We start from the raw sequence: 6,891 nt of genomic DNA on the forward strand, positions 1-6,891 counted from the left end.
TAGGCCTAGGTACACCAGGTCCGTCAATCTTAGCCGTTAAAGTATACTTAAACACTAATAGAACACACAGAATACCTTCAAATAATAGCACAAGTAAGTGGCCGATATGCCACAACTATCTCAGTTTGCTCAATGTTTACTGACAGTCGCGAAAACAACAAAGAACTTTTCTAGGCATGACAGAAACAAAATGTCGGGAAAGTTTGACCCGAGGCATGCGCAAATCAAATTTTCGACTAAAAAACGACTCAAAACTGGTGGTAGGGGGTATATGTTTTATCGCCTACAGCTTACATTTTTCATCTAACCGAAAAAACAAACATTTCTTGCACAATTGCATGTCCACCAGCAACTATCGAGCACAATGTATACCTGCCGCTATGCACCGTTTCGGAGCCTATTTGTTTACAAATATGCTGACCTCCTTTGGCGTCACATCTCATACACACATTTAACATGTGAACCATTACATTAGTTCCATGTGACCTAAGGTCACAAAGGAACTAAAAAATGAAGAAAACATGAATTTTTTTAATCGTGTATATACGGTTCTGAGGTGTACGGTCATATTAAAATCATGCTGCAATAATTAGTGTTTAGATTCCTACAGCAAACACAGTTCCTTTTTACTCTTTTGTGGGGTCGTTCCACTTTTATTTCATCAATATACCATCATTCATATACAGTATTAAAGCAATGATATAGGTAGTTACTTAATGTATCATTTCAGATTCATTAACATTTATTACATAATGGTCAAATTTAGTAGTTAAGTACTTAACTTTCAATTTTATCTTTCGTTATTGACACATTTTATAAATTTTAATCTTCCTTCTTTATCTTTCTCTACAATACAACCAACACTTAATATATTCCATAAATACAATATAAATAAATCTAACAAATAATTACATAAATAATGCTTTTCGTACTCCTGTGTCTTAGTTTGCTTTACATCTCAAGGTTACAAATTGCCTATCGTCTTGTGCGGTCTCGTGCGTTAAGTTCTTTATGTTCTATATTTTAATAAAGGTACTGTAATTAAATTATCCTCATCATCAACTTCTTCATAAATACTAAAGAAATGAATCTAACAAATAATTGCATAAATAATGCTTTTCCTACTCCTGTGTCTTATTTTGCTTTACATCCGATGGTTAAAAATTGCTTATGTTCTCGAGCGTTAAGAAAGTTCTTTATGTTACGTTACATTTTTGTATTTTCTATATTTTAATAAAGGTACTGTACTGTAATTAAATTATCTTCATCATCAACTTCTTCGCCTTTCTCTAAAATACAATAAAAAATTAAATCTAAAAAATATTTACATAAATAATGCTTTCCGTACTCCTGTGTCTTAGTTTGCTTTATATCTCATGGTTAAAAATTGCTTATCTTCTCATGCGTTTAGTTCTTTAAATTACGTTACATTATTGTAATTTTTTGTATGTTATTAAAAGTACTGTAATTAAATTATCATTTACAACCTATTGTTGTTTCCAAATTTTTGTAATTTTTAATGATTTATCATCTTTGTATACTGTATATTATATGAATATTGTTTAATTAAGAGAGAAAAAGAATCTTAAAAAGCCAATGGATCTGTCAGCAAGTCATCAATGTCGCTATCCTCATCATCACCAATGTCTATGATGTTCTCAAATGATAGCTCAACACTATTTGTTTCCACATTCTTGCAATTTACAGATTTACACAAATAAGTACAAGGCAAATCCACTTTACGGCAGGAACATCTTCCTGTTTCACACTTGCCTTGCTTACATCCAGTGTACAGATTGCAATAAGATCTCTGGTGTTGGAGCCTTTTTTGAACCAGAGGACAAGGAACTAGGGGGTGCTGCGTTATTGAGGGTAATGTGTGACCGGAAATGGTCTGCCAGTTGGTTGTTACCATGTGCCAGTGATGTTGGAGTACAGCAAGATGAAACTACTTAGGTAATGCATGAATAAAGTTCGGGGTTTGTCGGGTAGTGAAATGATTATTGTACATTTTAAGTGCTCCCTCCATGCATAAGTGTAAGCTAAATTACGGTGATTAATTAGCGAAGATATGAAGACAAATATTTCGAAGTTCCCTCTTTCCAAGAGGGGATGTAAATGCTTTGTGAAAATGAGTACGCTGTGGTACTCATTTTCACAAATGAATACACTCAGCTGGTTAGCTAACAATATGCAAATTTACATGAACACCTGGGAAGAAAGGTGCAATCACTTTCTGTTGCCTAGCAAACGTCTGTACTGTAGCGTGGGGGGGGGGGGGCTAGCCTACTGATGTACTGTGTATAGCGGGGGACGCTGAAGCATAATATGGCTAGGCCTAGGCCTAAGTAGACAGTGCATGTGATAGAAAGTACACTTTCGAATGAAATAAATTAGAATAAGAAAAAAAATTAACTAGGGCCTAAGAATAATTCAGTTGCAGACGTACCTTGTTTAAGTATTACTGTATATGCTAACTATGTGGCTATTGTAGCCCTAGCTAGGCAAGGCATTCATGTGCGAAGCAGTGGTGTTTGTTTATCTATGAAAATTAGCACGCCAGGAAAAGGTGATGTAATCTAGCCTATGACGTATGCATGCTAACTATAGCGTGAGTGTGACGTCACCAAAAAAATAAAAATGTTCTATTACAACCAAAATATTAATAACTACAAGGTTTGTGGGCGTAAATTCCCTCAATACGAATTAAGGGTAGCAACATCTCCTTGCCATACAAATTACAGCTCCCATTGACGTCTCAGTCGAGAAATACGGGTAGCTGAAGTTTTTCTCGAAAATCTGAGTACGAAACCCTATCGAAATTCACGTTCCACTTCTGGCTCTGAGTTGTGCTTCGCACACGCCGCTGAGGGCGGAGTTCCGGGAACCATGCGTCAAGTGATGATTAGCTCTTCATCCTGAATTTGCCATCCATGACCATTTGGGGATGGTGGATTAAATTTTGCGATGAATAGAAGCTTGGTAATTAGGTCGCTTACAATGCTGTAAAAGTGCATCTTTTGTTGGAGGAAGACTCTGTTCTGAAGACGACGAGGTACAAAAAACTTTGTATCTGGCAACATTTACATCCGATGTCTTTACGCCATATAGTTGGCAAACAAATCCTTCTAGATAGACCTGCAACAGTTGAATCTTGTAGTGGACTTCAAGGGCAACACAATCCCCTTCTTGAATATGCATGAAAATTGACTCTTCTGCTTTTAGCTTGGCTGCTTGTATAGTACACCTAAACAAAAGTAAAAATATAAAATTCATTTTAATGATAGATATATTATATTCAGGTTTACGCTTTCTAATCATTCATATCATGTCACATTTATTTGTCAAATACTGCACTTTTTTCTGGGTGAAACATCTCTACCATTTGGAGGGAGTTTGTCATGATTAAACTGTATAGTCGCCTAGCCCTACATGGTATTACATTTTATTGATTGGCATCTGTAACCATGCTGTAACTAGGATAACCAATTAAGAAAAAAAACTTATGCAGGAATGCATTACAAGGTCAGAAATCAATAAAGCTAGGATAGCTATTTAATAAAGTTTACCTGCAGCTTTTGTTTCGGCATGAGATCCATTTGTCTTTTGCGACGAACCATAGTCAAACTTTTAACTTCTTATATATTATGCAAACTTTAGGTAATACTCGGGTGTGTGATGATTACGTTGGAAAACTCGATCGACGATTCTGAATCTGACCTCAGTTTCGATTTCTTTGGTGAAGGTTTAGAAAATCATCATTATTCTGCCTGGATTCTGCTAGTTCACGTTTTTTGTATTTTTTGCTAGCAAATTAAATTTTTCTTTTATTAATAAATAAATCACCTGTAGCACGTAGGGTGGTATCCGATTTGTAAGCTAGTACAGTATCATCATCTAGGTCTAGGCTACGGGTGCAGGTCAACTTGGCCACAAGTCAACTCGGCCACAGTCAACTCGGCCACAAGTCAACTTGGCCACAAGTCAACTCGGCCACAAATCAACTCGGCCACAAATCAACTCGGCCACAAAAAGTTCGGCTACAGCCAACTGGGCCACAAGCCAACTCGGCCACAAGTCAACTCGGCCACAAGTCAACTCGGCCACAAGTTATTTAATGTAAATCTCTGTAGCTTTTGCATCCTTTTTCTTCAATATCATGATTAAAATAAAGTACAGTATATTTTAGTAAAACAGGACCACCACACTACCAAAAGAGATTTGAATGCTACTGCCTATGAATTAAAAAGAGTTATTTATTAATGTGTTGTCTTCTGTTTACTCACAACATTCTACTTCAACAATAATATTAAACAACAATAACGACAATAAATTAATAATATTTACTTTAATAATACTAATTAGTCATTATGACAATAATAAAGGTGATAACAACAACAATATCATTAATAGTAATATTTATTTTAACAATACTAATATTAATAATACTAGTATGGTAATAATAACGATATTATTTAAATATCAATTTTAATAACTAATTAGTGATAATAACGATATTGAAGGTGATAATAGCAATAATACAACAATAATAAATTAAAGATAATGTTTATTTTTATAATAATAGTAATACTAATTAGTAATAATAATAATAATGATACTTAAATACTAGGCCTACTTAGTAATAATAGGGTAATAATATCGATAATAAAGGTGGCGGCAGCGGCGGCGGCGGCGGCGGCGGCGGCGGCGGCGGCGGCGGCGGCGGCGGCAGCAGCAGCAGCAGCAGCAGCAGCAGCAGCAGCAGCAGCAGCAGCAGCAGCAGCAGCAGCAACAATAATAATAATAATAATAATATGAGAAAAATACCAATAAAACACCAATAACAATAACCTTTTAAATTACTATTATTAAAATAATAATACTAAGACTAACAAATAATAATAATAATAATAATTATAATAATAATAATAATAAAATAAATAAATTATTTATTATTTATATGGTACTGTAATAATATCAGCAAAAATTTGAACAATACCGTATATAATGTTAATGCTAAGACTAATAATTAATATTAAAACTAACGGAAATACAAACAACAATACCAACAATGACAACAATAATAACAGCAATAATAACAACAATAAGTATTATAGTAATACTTAATTAGTATTTTATACTTGATGAATTACTCCTTCAAATTGTAATACCAGTAAATGACTTGTGGCCGAGTTGACCTGTGGCCGAGTTGATTTGTGGCCGAGTTGGCTTGTGGCCGAGTTGACTGTAGCCAAACTTTTTGTGGCCGAGTTGACTTGTGGCCGAGTTGGATCGAATTCTAGGCTACTACTATACTGAATTCACACGCCAGCAAATCTATCGTCGACTCGGCTAGTAGAGTACATTCATGGCTTTCCAAATCTTTCCATTGTTTTGCGCACATTCTAAATGTATTCCATCTTGTCTTTGTAAAAGGTTGTACCCCGCTTGACGGAAAATCATCAAAATGCATTGTGCAGCGAAGATTCTTTGGATTTACCCCTTTGTTTACAGATATTTTACCACTTCCAGGTGGTGGATCGTGCGGCAGCCTGTGGGTCGCCATCTTTGTTGTTGTCATAATGCGCCCTCAATGGTAGCTTAATTTGTTTTTGGGATTGGTCAAATCAAGTCACATGACAAATTCCAACAAAAAAATTATAAAATACGTTTGGATTAGAAGCTGTTAGAGAAACTTCTGATCAGCCTTAATAGGCCTTTTTCACGAATCGGTAGACATCTTGAATGATGACAAACATTGCGAATCAGCGGTGCGTAACCAACGGAAATAAGATAAGCCTTTGGGCTGATTTTCTGACATCATGTTGTTTAAAAAATCATAACTTCATAACGGGGCGTCGTATCCAAAAAATGTTTCCAGGAAAATGTTCTTAAAAGACCAGTCTACACCACTATATGATTGAAAAAAATTGAAAATTTTTTTTTAACCTCTGAAATCAAGATTGAAAAAGAAAAGCCTATCTTAGTAGTGTATTTAAATAGGCCAATGCATTACAGTGCAGTAGCATAGGACATTCGTGTTGTTACTGTTCCAAGTAGCGATAATATACATATTCCTCTTATTACAAAGTACAAGTTATGTTTTATAAAGAGGTATAGTATAGTAAATCATGTTTTTAACACAGGAAACTCTCATATGGTAACTAAAACAATGCTAGTTCAGACTATTACTAGTACTACAGCACTGTAATGCATATACCTATTTTAATACACTACTGAGATAGGCTTTTATTTTTCAATCTTGATTTCAGAGGTCAAAACAATTTTTCAATTTTTTTGCAATCATATAGTGGTGTAGACTAGTCTTTTAAGAACATTTTGCTGGAACATTTTTTTGGATACGACGCCCCGTTATAGAGTTATGATTTTTTAAATAACATGATGTCAAAAAATCCGCCCAAAAGCTTATCTTATTTTTTGTTGGTTACGCACCGCTGATTCGCAATGTTTGTCATCACTTCATGATGTCTACCGATTCGTGAAAAAGGCCTATTAATAGGCCTATATGCTCTACCGATTTACACAAAAATCAGCTGGTCCATCTGTTGCTGGGACAGAACTGAACGATACAGATTACAGCTGATGGCCTAATAGGGCCATGGTGTCATAAACTGGATGTTTTCTGTCTTTGTTATTCCATAGAGAAAATAGTCCGGTGGCTTATGTCATCCCGTGGGAATTTCGTGATCATTTTGTTTTTGTTTTTTAATTATATACTTTGAAGTATGCTGAATCGAATAAAATGAGTCGCCAATTTTTTTACGCTCATCTTCATATGCAAATTAGCTGAAATATGCAAATTAGGTCTGAAAATGTAGGGTACTTATATCTTGGTAACCACATGTCGTAGAAAGTTGCTTCTTTCTTAAA

At 35.0% G+C, this 6,891-nt stretch overlaps 1 protein-coding gene across 1 annotated transcript in view; it reads right to left on the reverse strand.

Moving 5' to 3' along the window:
• The window catches only part of LOC117120406 (histamine N-methyltransferase-like), a 32,916-nt gene that overhangs the window by 24,394 nt on the left and 1,631 nt on the right, over positions 1-6,891 (reverse strand). The gene's annotated exons all lie outside the window — the stretch shown is intronic.

The sequence above is a fragment of the Anneissia japonica genome, unplaced genomic scaffold (genome assembly GCF_011630105.1).
Source record: "Anneissia japonica isolate Jap-2015-1 unplaced genomic scaffold, ASM1163010v1 scaffold287953_len805160_cov178, whole genome shotgun sequence".
NCBI classification, from domain to species: Eukaryota; Metazoa; Echinodermata; class Crinoidea; order Comatulida; family Comatulidae; genus Anneissia; species Anneissia japonica.